Source organism: Macrotis lagotis, chromosome 1 (genome assembly GCF_037893015.1).
Source record: "Macrotis lagotis isolate mMagLag1 chromosome 1, bilby.v1.9.chrom.fasta, whole genome shotgun sequence".
NCBI classification, from domain to species: Eukaryota; Metazoa; Chordata; class Mammalia; order Peramelemorphia; family Peramelidae; genus Macrotis; species Macrotis lagotis.
In genome coordinates this window covers 200749167-200765099 of record NC_133658.1, presented here as the reverse complement: position 1 = coordinate 200765099, position 15933 = coordinate 200749167, and the positions used below count along the sequence as shown (strand labels likewise).

The 15933-nt window shown below is 34.4% G+C and overlaps 1 pseudogene; it reads left to right on the top strand.

Moving 5' to 3' along the window:
• The first annotated feature begins 3407 nt into the window (after positions 1-3407).
• Positions 3408-3964, top strand: LOC141520933 (large ribosomal subunit protein uL5-like; annotated as a pseudogene).
• Positions 3965-15933: the final 11969 nt, after the last annotated feature.

Below are 15933 nucleotides of genomic sequence, written 5' to 3'. Positions count from 1 at the left end.
CAAATCCAGTAGTCTTCCCACTAATGCAAGTACAGCCATCTAATTTCATGGTTCCATGGGCACCTAATTATTTTAAAAGAATGTTGAATGGCTTAGGAGGATAGGATCAGAAAAGGGAAAGAAGACAATTTTCTCTTCTGTTCTTAAGTTCCTGTGGAACCAATTATTTGAAATATCGGAGCAAAAAGAAAAAAAATGTATACATATATATGATAAACTTCACATTGCTTAATCCTATTGATTAAAGTTTGATTTTATATTATTAAAAACTCAACATGGAGTTCTTTAGGCAGATCCATGAATGGTCCTAATGCCCATAGAAAGATACATAAAACAGAAAGTTGCATTTTCTCACTATAAATTCTATTCAAGTAGGTAAGGCTTTTTGATGTGATTGCCTTACTGCAAAGGCTTAGAATCATTCTCTTTCTGTTTCCTTAGTTAATGCTAGAAATTCTCACCAGTTTGTGATCTTAATAAACTCTATCTAATTTTCTCCAAAGTTTAGTATAAATAAAGGATTGTGAGAACTTTAAGAGTAATCTCTCCTTCATCTGGCACTGATTAGTTCTCAAACAAGCCCATTTTAGGGTACATAATCTTGACACTTTTAAATGTGTTTTTTCCCTAACAAGTTTCCCTCACCCTCAGACTTGGGTGAATTTCTTGCATATAAGGACAAACCTCTGTCTGTTTATATTGCCATAGAGTGCCAAAGCAGGCTTCATTTGCCTTCTTGTTGCATCTTATAACAATAAAACTCATTGTTTTATTTTCCTGAGTACTAATTTTCTAGAAATCCTTTAACCCAAAGACTGTGAGACCAAATGCAACAAGTCGATAAACAGATAGAGATATTTCTTTTTTAAATGAATATTACTATTTAAAGTAAACTTTGTTCATTTTTTTTCAAACTGTGTCTATAATGTCACTGTTTTAGGGAGCCCCAATGAAGAACTTCCACTAAAAACAGTAGCCATCACTTTTTATGCATCTTAACAGTCTTAGAAAATTGAGGAGGGAGGGGAAGAAGAAGGAAGGACAAAGAGACCTGTTATGAGTTGTAGAGTCATCAGAAGCAAGGCTTTACCCCAGGTCTTTCTGACACTGAAGTCAGCTCTGTCCATTATGCCATACAGTTTCCCTCTCATATATAGAGAGGGAAAGTAAGAAGACAGAGGGAGGAAAAAAAAAAGGAAAAGGGAGGAATAAATGGAGGGGAGAAGGAGAAAAAACACAAAGAAAGAGAGAGAGAGAGAGAGAGAGAGAGAGAGAGAGAGAGAAGAAATATATATATATATATATATATATATATATATACACATATATAAAATCATTGAATGCTAATTACATCTATTTCATCTTATTTTACATCTACTTTATCTTCTTTTAAAGTAGTTTACATCAACTATTCATCATCTTTCCCATGAAGCATGAGTAATATTATCTTCACTGTCTCAGGGAAGAAATTGAATCCTTGGGATTTATTTGCTTCAGAGCACACACAGAGAGCCAGAGCCTGGATGAGGAGCCAGTGCAACCCAGTGTAATGGGCCGTGCCAGAGCCAATGTCAGTGTCTCCACTGTCATTGATAATGACATTGGCTGTTGTGGCTCAGACTCAGAAAAAAAAAAGGAAGGGTTAAGTGTTGACAAGTGTCAGTATTTTCTTCCTCCCTAGAGACTTCAAAATATTAAATGTACCTTAATGATGGCATACAGTGACTGGACAGACACAATAGTGAGTCATCTGGGAGGGCAAGGAATAGACTGGATGACCAGTTCTCTCTGGATGGTCTCTGTTGGCACAAATTAAAAGAGTGACATCTTGACTTTCACAGAAAAGAACTTAAGATTTTCACCTTCCTGCTTCTAGACAGGTCTGTCCTGAATCCTTCTTACAACTAAGTGGACCTTCAAAGAAACTTGCTATTTTTTGTAGGGAATGTGATTGTGTTTGCATACATCTGTGTGTGTGTGTGTGTGTGTGTGTGTGTGTGTGTGTGTGTGTGTGTGTGTGTGTGTTTGAGTGAGTGTGTGACTGGGAAGATTATCATCTGTTTTTACTTTGACTAAGTTGGTAAAGTGATAATTTTCCTGTTTTTATATCCTTTTTAGAGGAACTTTCCTTCCAGTTTAATAGGATTTTTTTTATAATTCCCTGAATAAAGAATCATGTAGAAATCCTAGAGAATCATTGATCTGATTCTTAAAGTACAATAGGATTCAATTTACCACATTCACTAAGTCCCTACTATGTGTGAGTGTATGGTAGTTAGGTGCTATGAATGCAAACCAAAATGATACACTCCCTTCCCAAAAAAAGAAGCTTAAATTTTCTGATATGGGACTAAGGTGGGGATTGTGGGGGGGAGGGGAGATGAATTGAAGGCACAGAGGATATAAAATGTGCACAAATAAGGATTATAAAAGATAAACAAGGAAGGAGAGATTACCAACAACTAGGGGAAATCAGAGAAGACTTCATAGAGGAAGTGGCACCTAAGTTGTACCTTGAAGATAGATAGACAAGGCTTCTGAAAGGCAGAAATGAGGAGGGAGTACATCCCAAATGTGTGTGTGTGTGTGTGTGTGTGTGTGTGTACTCACTCATTTAACTTGATTAACGTTATGCAGCTAGTAATTGAAGACAATATGGTATAGTGGAAAGAATAGTAACTCGAGTCAAATAACCAAGATCAAATCTCAATCTTTGAATCTTCTTTCCTGTATAAGCCTCAGTTTCCTTTACTATAAAAATGGAAGTGTTGCAAAAAAGGGTAAAAAATCTACATGTACAAAAAATATTTAGAGCAGCACTCTTGTAATAGTAAAGAATTAGAAACTAAAGGGATGTCCATTAATTGGGAAATAGCTGAAAAAATTGTGGTATATGAATGTGATGAAACACTATTAATTATAAAGAAACTCTTGAGAGACAGCTCTTCAGAATAGCCTGGAAAGACTTGCATGAACTGATGATGAATGACGTGAGCAGAACCAGAAGAAAATTGTCTACACTAACAGTGACATTGGGAGATGATCAGCTATGATGAATTTGTTCATTTCAGCAAAACAATAATCAAAAGCAATCATAAAGAATGATGGAAAATACCATTCATATCCAGAGAAGGAACTGCGGATTTTAAATGCAGACCAAAGCTTATTATCTTCAATTTTTAAAGTTTTTTTATATATTATTTTTTGTCTAATATTTTTTCTATTTCAGTTTGATTCTTCTTTCACAACATGATTAATAAGGATTTATACTTAACATCATTATATATGTATAGACAATATTAGATTACTTTCTATGAGGGGAGAGGGAAGAAGGGAGGGAGAAAAAATGTGAAATTCAAAATCTTGCAAAAGAAATGAGTATTGATTCTCTCTTCTGGTTCTCCACCATGACGCAAGATCAGAGTGAAAAGGAAAACCCCATGCACAAATGGTGCATCTCAAAGTTCTACCTCAACATCTGTGTTGGGGAGAGTGGGGACAGGCTGACCTGAGCAGCCAAAGTGTTGGAGCAGCTCACAGACCAAACCCCAGTGTTCTCCAAAGCTTGCTATACTGTCAGATCTTTTGGAATCAGGAGCACCCAGAAGACCACAATTCACTATACAGTCCTTGGGACCAAAGCTGAAGAGATTCTGGAGAAGGAGTTGAAGGTGCAAGAATATGAGTTAAGGAGAAATAACTTCTCAGAAACTGGCAACTTTGACTTTTAGATCCAAGAACATATCAATGTGGGGATTAAATGCCACCCAAGCATAGACTACGGCTTGGACTTCTACATGGCACTGGGCAGACCCAGGTTCAGCATTGCAGACGAAAGTGTAGGACAGGCTGCATTGGGGCCAAACACAGAATTGGCAAAGAGGAAGCCATGAGCTGGTTCCAACAGAAGTACAATGGCATCATCCTGGCAAATAAAGTACTATTTTCTATTAAAAGTCAATAAAATGATTTAAAAAAGAAATAATTATTAAAAAAACTATCATTGCATTTAATTGGAAAAATAAATAAATGCAAATGGAAGTATTGGACTAGATCAGGGGTGGGAAACCTCCAGTCCTAGGGCCATATTAATCTGGCATTGCCAAGGCAACCATAGGAGGGACTCAAAATTAAATACATCTAAGTGATTTTTTTTTAGGGGTGAATTAATTAAATGTTTGATCAAATATAGCCTGTGAATGATATATAAATATCCAAATAGCCCCTGGCAGCAAAAAAGGTTCCCAATCCCTTGAAGAGATGGCCTCTAAAATCCCTTCTAATCCTAAATATATGATCCTATAGTTGAATGACTCTTAATCCCAAATCTGTCTCTAAATCTTGCCACTCCATTCAGTTTCTTTCTTCCTGACTCTTAGTCTTTGTACAGAATATCAAAGGGACCCCAAATTCAAAGTCTCCCTTTTAAGTAGAGCTTATTTAGGGATTTAGGGAGGCTAATGACTAGGAAACTAGCAAAAATCACTATTATCCTTCATGACACATTTCTGAAGCAAAAATTACATTTGATTGAGATTAGAACTTGATTTGTTGTCCATAGGTATCTGATTATTCTGACGGCTGCCAGAATTATTAAACAAAAGGTTTTCAGTCTCAGCAATAACTGGCATATCTACTTCAAAATCAATCTGTACAAGAGCAAAGAATAAAATGGCCTACAAAACCCCATCAAGTGGCAAGAAGTGGAAGAAAAATGGATTAAAGATATCCCAGATCTAAAAACTACCCACTCAGCACTTTGCACTCAGAGATATGTTTAGAAATGTGAAGCATTTAATGAAACCAAGTAACCCTGTTTGCATAATGCAGCATGGAGCAATAAGGGCTTTAACAACTAGGGTGATTCCAAGAGAGAGAACATTTTTGGATTTATCACAGAGGCTGACCAAGAATCAGAACAAAGGGCAATTCAATTAAAGGGACGTTTTTCTCATTTATGAGCCTATCAAATGGTCACACCAATGACTAAGGGTATAAACTCAATAGGGGAGATTTATCAGGATGTCAGTTCATGCCCTACCTCTTTCCCTTATTCCAAATCCAACCTGAATATGACAAATTTCCATACAGAATGCCTTGCAGGGAGTTTTAAAAGGACTTCAATACTTCCTAAAGCAATGATTTCATTATTATGGATATTTCCTCATCTAGAACAGGGTAAAATCTGCTCCATACTTTCTCATCTATTCTTGTTCATATTTCTTCTTTTGCAAGGCAATAGGATTAAGTGAATTGCCCAAGGTCATATAACTAGGTAATTATTATGTGTCAAAGGCAGGAATTGAACTCAGGTCCTCCTGACTCCAGAGCAGATGCTCTATCCACTGTGCCACCTAGCCGCCCCTCTTATTCATATTTCTCCAGAAATTTTCTCTATGCAGGAGAACTTCCTTTGCTTCTTTTCCTATTTTATGGATACCAGGATAGTATCTTTCAGACATCTAGGTGGGGAAGTAGAGAGAGAGCTCTAGATTTAAACTAAGAAAGACCTTACTTGCACTTACTTGCTATGTGATCTTTAACAAGTCAGTTAATATCTGTCTGCCTCAGTTTCTTCAACTGTAAAATGTGAATAAGAATAGGACTTACTTACCTCACAGGTTTATTGGGAAGAGATAATAAGAAATTTATAAAGGAGCAGGAACTAAATATGCTTGTTCCCATCCCTTGCCTTTTTTTGTATGATCAAAACTTCTCCATCTACAGGACATCTCCCTATCTAGAACATCTCTCCAGGTCCTTATATGGTGCTTTGAATGTTTGAATTGTATTAAATGTTACCGGATATATCCATCATCTTAGAGTAAAAGATACAGCCTATTTATACTTATTACTTCCCTTTGAGTCTCCAGCAATTTTAAATCCTTATAAGATCCCATTATTTGGACACTGTATTTAATTAAACACATTTTGTATATATTGTCCCCCCCCCAATAAAATACAAGTTCCTTGCTATGTATCCCTAGTGTCACAGAATAGGAGCTTAATAATATTTATTGATTGATTTGTAGACACCCAGGGTCATCAAAATAATATTAGTATTTTTTCAAAATTAAAGAATCATGAAATGTGAAAGTTAGAATAGATCTCAGAAAATAGACAAGCAATAGAGTAACTTTTTTTGTACATTTGGTCATAATAAGAATAGATGTCAACAGATCATCATTCCAACAGTTCATTTGTGAGTCATTTATTTGGAAAAAGAGCATGTTTTCCTACAGGAAGAATGTTATTAAAAGTGGTTGAACTCATAGCTTATCCCACTTTAGTGATTTTGATCCCCAGATCTTAGATCACTCTATGTGGAAGGCAGTCAAAAGAGCAATTGGTATGTCCACTCACTTGAATATTCCCTTCTCAACATACCATCACCCCGACTCACACCCTGGTTTCCCATATGTCTGTCATTCAATTGACACTGAATTGGGTTTCTGAGCAGAGTTGACAATGTTTTGGTAGTAATATAGTATGAATGCATATGTGTGTATGTATTTATATATACATATATACATACATATATATATATATATATATATATGCAATATAATGTCTCTCAGACATTACTCAATTCTACCCCTATTAAAGTGGATCTTATCAGGAGGGAAGGAGTGTGTTATCTGTCCAGTACATAGTTGAAAATGAAAGACTAGAGTGTGGGAAGCAGAAATAATATAATTCAGAAACAGTCGATAGTTATTAAGCATGTATTAAGTGTTTTCTAAGTTCCAGATATTTCATTAAATATTGGAGATAAACCCATTAAAACAAAACCCTTTCCTTGAAGTGTTTACAATCTAATGAGTCAAGAAAATACAAACATTAAAAAAAAGTTGAAAGAGGTGAGGCAGGGTCAGAGGTGGGGAAGGTACCTGATTAAGGGGCAAGGTAAAGAAATGAAAGACATTCAAAGTGGATACAACCTGCTGGGAAAAGAAGAGATATCTAATCTATGCTCCCTGCTCAAATGAAGATTGAGTAGTTCATGAATCTGCCCTCCAGTTAGAAGGTCAAAGGGTACTGATGAGATATGAATACCAAGGCTGATTGGATCTTGCAGGATGCTGAGATTTAGAAATAGGTTTCTGGGAGCATGGTGGAGATATCAAAAGAAGTTCAAAATAGTGCAGGCAGGTGGGAAATGACAAGATAATTGAAACCAAAAGTATCTCCCTGTGTGACAAAGGGGGTAAGGGAGAAAGGAATATTAAACTAGATGAGTTCTGAAGTCCTTTCCAGCTCTCTCATATGCCACTCTTATTCAACCCACTCATTTTACAAAATGAGATTATTTCAGTGGTCCATAGGTAGATGCTTATAATTCTTCAAAACCAAATGCACATACGACATGCCTTCAAGCTTAATCGGTATTATTAACATTATCTCCAAAACTTTCTTCAGTTTACTCTCCAGACAATGAATAAAATAAAAACTCAAGGCTCATTTGTAACATTTATCAATTTCCAAGGTGCATATACTCTGAAAATTTAACAATTTGCTCTTGATGAACTAAATGAACTATTTCTAACCCATTCCTAGATTATGTATAAATAATGTTAATTACTTCAGGGTTTAAAAGTACATTTGTCATTATTTTATTTTATTAAGGTATCACCATACTAAAATTCATGTATGTGATTGGAAATAATTACCACTTAATTTTTTACAAAACAACATTTGTAATTTTATTGTTTTTATAGTTATATTCAAGTTATTCTTAATAGACTTGTAGATAATTATTCTCTTTGTTCTACAAAGAAAATTCCTTCTCTGGTGTACAGACAGTAATTAACATCTAAGTGTATGTACAATATTTTTGAAGATTAGCTAAAAGATAAGTGGGAGTAATTTAAATTTAATTTTTCCAAATTTTAATTTTCCAACTAAGGAGTTTTCAACTTAAAATTACACAACCCAATAATGATTAAAATTGGTGATAGAGTCATAATCTAGTTATTTATTTCATTTCCATAATGTCCTAAATTTTTCTGAGAGGATTAACAAGTTTTAGAACAGGACAAATCCTGATAGCATTAAAAATATGATATTACAGTCTGAGGTTATATAATTATTAACCAAAAAGCTTATCAAGGAAAAGTCACCTTAGATTTTGTTCTTCTGTAAGGAACTGCTAAATTTCACACCACAAGTTATACTCTTCTTTTTTTCTTTTTTAGGATTTTGCAAGGCAAATGCCACGCAGCTAGGTAATTATTAAGTGTCTGAGACCAGATTTGAACCCAGGTACTCCTGACTCCAGGGCTGGTGCTTTATCCACTGCGCCACCTAGCCACCCAAGTTATGTTCTTCTCTAGGTTTTTGTAACACTACTTTCCTGGTTCTCTTCCTATCTGCTCTCTCGGTCTTCTTGCCTGAATCTTCATCCAAATGCTAAACAGGAGTGACCTGCCCCCCAAGCCTCTTACTTGGGCCCTATTTTTCTTCCATACTATTTTTCTTGGATTATCTCATAAGCAGATTCAACTATTATCCCTGTAGCAGAAGATTTTCAAATCTATTTATCCACCCCTAGCTTCTTTCCTAACTTCCAATCTTTCTTATTCCATTGCCTATTGGATATCTGATACTGGATATCTCATAAATATTTTAAACTCAATATGTCTGAAATTGAACTTTTTTTTTCCTTTCCTCCAAAATTACCCCTTTTTCCTAAATTTACAATTATTATTCAGGCTACCACTATCCTTCAAGTCACCCAGATTCCTCATTCTCTCTCACTGCTCCCCATCCAATCAGGTACCACACACTGGCCAATTCTAACTTCATATATCTCTTATATGTGTCCCTTTCTCTTTTCTGGTTGCTGCACCCTAAAGCAGGCCTTCATTACTCCTTTCTTGGACAATGGTAGTAACTTTCTAGTTCATCTTCCTTTGTGAAGTCTCTCCCATTCCAATCCAAACTTATTTTCATACAGTACAAGTCTACCATGGCACTCACCTAGTCAATCAAAAACCCACTGTCTGGCTTTCAAAGTTAAAATTTGACCTCTTCCTTCCTTTCTAGTCTTCCTACAATCCTCCCATCCTTTATTCTATGATCCTTAAACTCTGTACTCCATTTCACTGTCTGTTTCCCGTGCCTTGAATTCTTTTCTTCATCTCTTTCTCCTGTCTTTATTTGCTTCCTTCAGGTTCCAGATAAAATACCACCTTCAAGAAGTCTTCCCAGATACCCTTAATGCTAATGCCTTCCTGCTAAGATCATTTCCAATTTATCCTGCCTGTATCTTGTTTGTATATAATAGTTTAAATTTTTGCCTGTTTTCTCCCCTATTCATTGTGCAAATTGACTTGATTTCACTTGACAACAAGCTAGAAATCAATTCCTTCCAGCACATCCTTATTCAAAAAATTACAATTTATAACTTACTATTTTCTTTTAAAAGGTCCCAAGAGATCATTCCAAATAATAATGAAATACATTCATTAGAAATAAATGTAATTTGTTTATGGACCTTTACTATACTGGAGCAATTGTAAAGGAAGCTCCTTATATTACAGAGTAAGAAAGAATAGACTTGTTATCTATTACTCACTAGCTAATTGAGGGATAAAGAGGGCTTAAGTCTATTCATCACAGAATGTGATGGACTAGGGAGATCTTAAAGATCATCTACCACAAAAATCTTCTTTTTGGAGAGAAGGAAACTTGCCCAGAAACAAGTCCCCTAGGTAATAAATGGAAGGGTTAGGTCTCAAACCCAGACTTCTTATTCCTCCTTCAGATCTCTTTCCACCTCACCACACTGCTTCATTTCTTTGTCTCTATTTCTTTTGTACACTCTTGCCTCCTCAAATAGAATTCACGGGAGCAAGAACCCTGATTTCTCCTGTGTTCTGGTGGTACCCAGCTTAGTCCAAAAGAGAAAGGAGGCACTCATTTAGTTCTTGTTGATTATTAATAGGTGAGAAATTAAAAACCAACAAACACATTTGCTCACAGTGAGAAGGTAGACTGGTAATTGGTCTTAAGAAACCAAATCCTAAATCTTGTTCACCTGCTATTTCCATTGGGTTTTCACTAAAGCTACTAATTGCCAGCCAAAGGTAATTCAACAGATTGTGTCTTCTGAAGAAAAGACGGGAAGATTGCTCTAAATAATGAGAAAATTACAAAGAAGCCTGGAAGTCAAAAAAATGAGCATTCTACTCTTGAGTACTAGAGGCTCAAGTCTGCCATTTGCAAAAGACAAATAGTTCCATGTTCTGTGTTTGTGTGATGGGCAGAGTTGGCAAGAGTTTGGGAAAGGAAAGATATCTATTTACCTCTTCCTGGTATGTAGACAAATTCAGGTAGACCCAGCCTACGTGAGCAGCAAAAACACTTTACACCTCCAAGAATTGCCTAGAACAAAGTCATATTACTAGGACCAAGAATCTTGCTACTGGCAAATAAGGAAGGTCAAGGAAACTTTTCAGTTCTTCCTGAATTTGCAAAAGATTTATGTCTTTACTATTGCCAAGTATCTTATTCATCTGCAAAAAGTTCAAGTTTACCTAGAAGAAAGTAAAAAAGATTTGAAGAAGCTTCTTTATATTTTAAATTGCCTAAAAGAATGAAAGCTTTCTTAAAATACTGGGGAAAAGCACTTGATAGCAAAAAGTAAAGAGGAGACCTGAAGAGATTAAAAGGAATCCTTATATAAGTCAATATATTGGAAGATAGAATTTGACCCAAAACAATAAATGGACAATTGGATACTCCAAGATAATATGATAAAGTTATGAGGCTTTCCACTTGAAAGCAGGACTCTGAGGAGGAAACAACGTCCCATATTCTTAGGAATAATGACATGGGTTCTCAGGTTCTCAAAAAAGAAAAATTCAGAAGAATAGACAAGCAATCATGGTTAATAACCCTCTGCTGAGAGTTATGGAAGCAGTCTCTTGTTGATGTGATATGGGAAATAGAAAGGTCAACTGCCTTCTCACTGGGAGAGAATTAAACCATGGACTGAGGATGGATACAAAAGACTTCCATCATCCTGTAGGATCAGCAATAGGTATGCTAAAGTTCAAAATGAGCAGAGGGTTAGCTATAAATGTTAATGATATAAGGATTTTTTGAAGTTTTAAATCAAGGTAAACAGGAGAGTTAAGTCTGATGCCCTAAGACAGTAACAGATGGCAAAAAAAAGGTAGAACTGCTCAATACTTATGCTCTTACATTTCCTTTTGTTGTTCAAATTTTTTCAGTCTTGCTGAGTCTTCATGATCCCATATGGGGTTTTCTTGTCAAAGATATTGAAGTGGTTTGCCATTTCCGTCTTCAGTTCTTTTTATACATGGGGAATGAAAACAAATAGGATTAAGCGATTTGCCCAGGATAACAAAGTTGGTAAGTGTATGAGGCCAGATTTGAACTCAGGAAGATGAATCTTTTTTTTTTTTATTTCATGCCCAACTCCATCTATTGAACCACCTTTCTTGTATTCTCTATCAAGTTTTATTTGAGTGTTAGTGGTATTCTGCTCTAGCTCATACCCATAGTAGAATGGAAATACCTTGAGGACAGGAGTTGTCATTTTAATCTTTGCTCCCAGGCTTAGCACAGTGATTTGCACAAAGCAAGCACATAATTAACCTTTTTTAAAATTGAATTGAAAATGAAACAAATGATCTCCAAAATGTGAGCCATCATGTGTGGAAGTCTGCATTAAATGTTATTAAATGTTATTAAATCTATTGAAGAGGGAAAAAAAAGAATAATTTTACTGGAAAGGACAGATTAAAATTAGTTAATAGGGAGGTGAAACTCAAGGTAGGTAAGCATATAAGAGTACAAGTAAGAAAAAGACAAATTAAAATAGGAAAAACAATTGGTTAATTTAATTTTTAAAATCAGAGAAGAAAACAAAATTACTAGTATCAAAAATGAAAAAGATGAATATAACATTAACAAAGTTAAAGTGATGAAAAGGAGTCATTTTGAACAATTATATGCTAATAAATTTAAAATTTTAAGTGAAATAGAAGAATATTTACAAAAATATAAAGTGCCTAGATTAACAGAAGAGAAAATGGAATATCTAAATAGGCCTATTTTAAGAAAAGAAATTGAGAGAAAAGTATTGGGACAAAATGGATTTACAAGTGAATTCTATCAAACATTTAAAGATCAACTAATTACAATATTAAATAAATTATTTGGAATAATAGTTAAAAATGAATCCTATCAAATTCCTTCCATAAAATAAATTTGATACTGATACCTAACCCAGGAAGAGTGAAAAAAGAAAAAAAAATTATAGATCAAATTGATTCATGAATATGGATGCAAAAATTTTAAATAAAATATTAGCTAAAAGATTGTAGCAATATATTACATATCATACATTATGTTCAAGTGAGATTCATACCAGGAATACAGGAATGGTTTAACATAAGGTAAATGGTTAACATAACTGATTACATTAATAATAAAAGTTTAAAACATCATATGACTTTGAGCAAATAAATTGTTTCAACTATTAAAAGTACCCAAATTAACTATAAAGGACTTATAAAGAAAAATTACCTCTAAACAGAGAAAGAACTGATAAATATAAGTATGTTTATAATAATTATATATATATATATAATATATATAATATATATACCTATTTATATCTAACATAGCCAAAGGGAAGGGAAGAAAAATGAAATTTACATGATAATTTTATTTATATTTGAAAGGAATAGCAAGTTGTACATAGGAGATTTGAAGTCTCATGTGCAGTCTTCTTTTTTATTGTACCATGTTATGGAAACATTTGTTTTATTCCATAAATTTAAAAAATTTGGAAAAAGAGACTATCCAGCTGCTTTCAAAAAATTCAAGTCACTGGGTACAAACCACATCCCAGGTACAAAAGGAATTGGTTAATGTGATTACTGAGACCTTATCAGTGATCTTTGAAAAACTATAGTGAATAGAAGTGCTAAAAATCAGAAGAGCAAATGCCAATTTGACTTTCAAAGAAATGTAAGAAAAAAGAGTTTGTAATCTAGAGTCCTTTACATTTGGATTCTTTCCCTGTCAGAACTATTAAAGGGATACTCTGTTGAAAATCTAGAAAGGGAAATGGTGACCATTAAGAGCCAGGAGAGTTTCATTTTTCAAGTTCGTCAGGCCAAACCCATTTTTGAAAGGTTACCCAGTGATCAAATCTGAGGAACCAGTTTATCTAGATTTCTCTAAATATTTAATATCTTGCTATTTTTGTAGACAAGTTAGAAAAATAATTGCTAGATGATATAACAGACAAGTGGATTGGTAGCTGGTTGAAAGACTGGACCCAAAAAATTATTCATTAATTCATCAATGTCAACTTGTAAGGTGATCTCCAATAGAGTTTTCCTGTTCTTGAAGAATTTGAGGATGAGTCACATGAAAATAAACTTGTTGCACCTACATTCAGAAAGTAAAAGTAGATGCAATGGGGAAAAGTTACAGAGAGCTAAGGCTTGATAGTTTTCCTAACAATTAAAATTAATTAAAAGGAACATAGATTGCCTTGACAGGTAGCACTTTGTCCATACAAACAGTCTTCAATTGGAGGCTGAATGACCATTTATTAAAAATATTGGAGACAGGACCATATTAGTAGATTAGCCTAAATGGCCTCTGAGATGGATTCTAGTTCTGAGATCCTGTGATTCTTTTGAAGCTTATGAGAGCATTGAAAAATCTTCTAATCACAATATTCAAACTGAGTTGTTTGGACTGTGTATACAGTGGTATAGTTAGCAGAAATTCTTAAGCATAGATAATTTCAATTGTGCCTCTAGGGTGCTTAAATGCTGATTAGTCAAAAAACAGCTGTTTGTCTAAAAACATATTTAAAAGTTTTCTGAATGTTTTGTGGTGTGGCTACATACCACATGAAACTATTATTTTTTTAATGTACATGTGAGTCACTTTAAAAGATTAATTCATTTTCCATTATTCTTTATCTCCTAGCAAATATCTGAGGGGTCCACATTTTTTTCAGATTGAACTTTGCAAATCAAATCATCTTGCTTCAGTGCACTAGGAAAAAAAAAAAACCAACCAGATGGTTTTCTCTTTATTTCTTAAGTTAAATTCTATTAACTATTCATGTTCTCTTTCTTTTGTCTTCCAAATATTAACTATTAAAAAATCCTTAACATCAAATATCTGATTTTTACACTAGAGAGGAAACTAATGCAAATATTTATGCTGAATGTAACTTGAATGTACATAGTAATATGTTATCTACTCTATTAGATTGTGACCTCCTCAATAGGAGAGACTGTCTTTCCTGTCTGTATCCACAGCACTTAGACCTAGTAATGGGTACTAATAAATGTGCATTAACTTACTGAACTATATGATCAAAAGTCCAAGGGATAAATGATCAAAGGACATGAACAAAAATCTCAAAAGAATAAATAATTAAATGAATCATGAATAACAAGTAAAATAGACAATAAAATCACTCTGAGGTCTCATCTTAAACCCAGCATACTGACAAAGATTTAAAAAAAGGAAAATAGATAGGCAGGGACACAAATAAACCAATTGCCAGAGCAACAAACTGTCCAAATATCCTAAAAAACAATTTAGAATTATGATATCAGCTGTAAAGGGATGATATGATGATCAGAGTTGTTCAAATGCTCCTGTTTGCCTTTTACCCAGTTGTGGAATCTTTGCTCTGGTATAAATGCCTTTTTTCTGCACTGGGAAAAATATTAAAGTAATTCTCTTTATCTTCTTCTCAGTGCTGAACCCCCCTGCCTCCAGTTAGAGACAGTAATTCTGGCAAAACACCACAATGTTAGATAAATATTTATCTCTTCTCTCATGCTATTTATTGGTCAATGCCAGTTGACTTTGAGTTAGTTGACACCAACAGTTACTTCCTCTCAAATGAATTACCAATAAAAACACTCAACTAGCAAATGCCAATGGTCATCGCTTTTTTTTTTATAAAAACAAAGTAAATATCTAAAACCAAGAAAAGTATGCAAACTGGCTCCCCCAACTCAGTATCATTGCCTAGACTTCTATGAAGGCTGATTCCTATGAAGGAGTTCAATAGGGGAAAAAAGACATACAGGATTACCTTGGAGACTTGAAATCCTGAGGACTTGGAGGGTGGGGAGTGTGGAAATTCAACAATAAGGCTTCTATCTGAATTTTCTTCATATCTCATCTGCCTCAACACCTACACTCTCAGAGTCTTTGCTCCTTTCTCTTAGCTCTTGTCTCTACATTTTCTCTGTCAGTTTGATAAGACTTATTACAGTTTTCCCTCTCCCTATCTCTGTATTTCTATTATCTCATGAGGAGCTGGGTTCCTCTTCCAGTCTATTTCCTGGACTTGGTGAACTGACTTTTATTTATTATTTTTGTTGTTATTTTAATTTATTTTTTCCAATCTTTCAAAAATAGCTTTCAACACTTATCTTTTGGTAAACTTTTGAGTTCCACATTTTTCTCCCTCTATCTTCCCTCCCCTCTCCCCATGACAACAAAACATCTGATATAATTATACATGTATAATCATGTTTAACATGTTTCCATATGTATCATGTTGTAAAAGAAGAAAAAAGGACTAAAGGGAAAATGCCTTGGAAAAAGAAAAACAAAACATGAAACAAGTTTTAAAAAAGTGAAAATGATATGTTTTGGTTTGAAGTCAAATTCCATAGTTTTTTCTCTGGATGGGGATGGCATTTTCCATCACAAGTCTTAAAATTTTTCTTGGTCACTGAACTGCTGAGAAGAGCTAAGATCATCATAGTTGATCATCATACAATGTTACTGTTAATCTGAACAATGTTTTCCTAGTTCTGCTTACTTCACTCAGCATCAGTTCATGTAAGTCTTTCCAGGATTTTCTGAAGTCCTCTGCTCATGATTTCTTACTGAACAACAGTACTC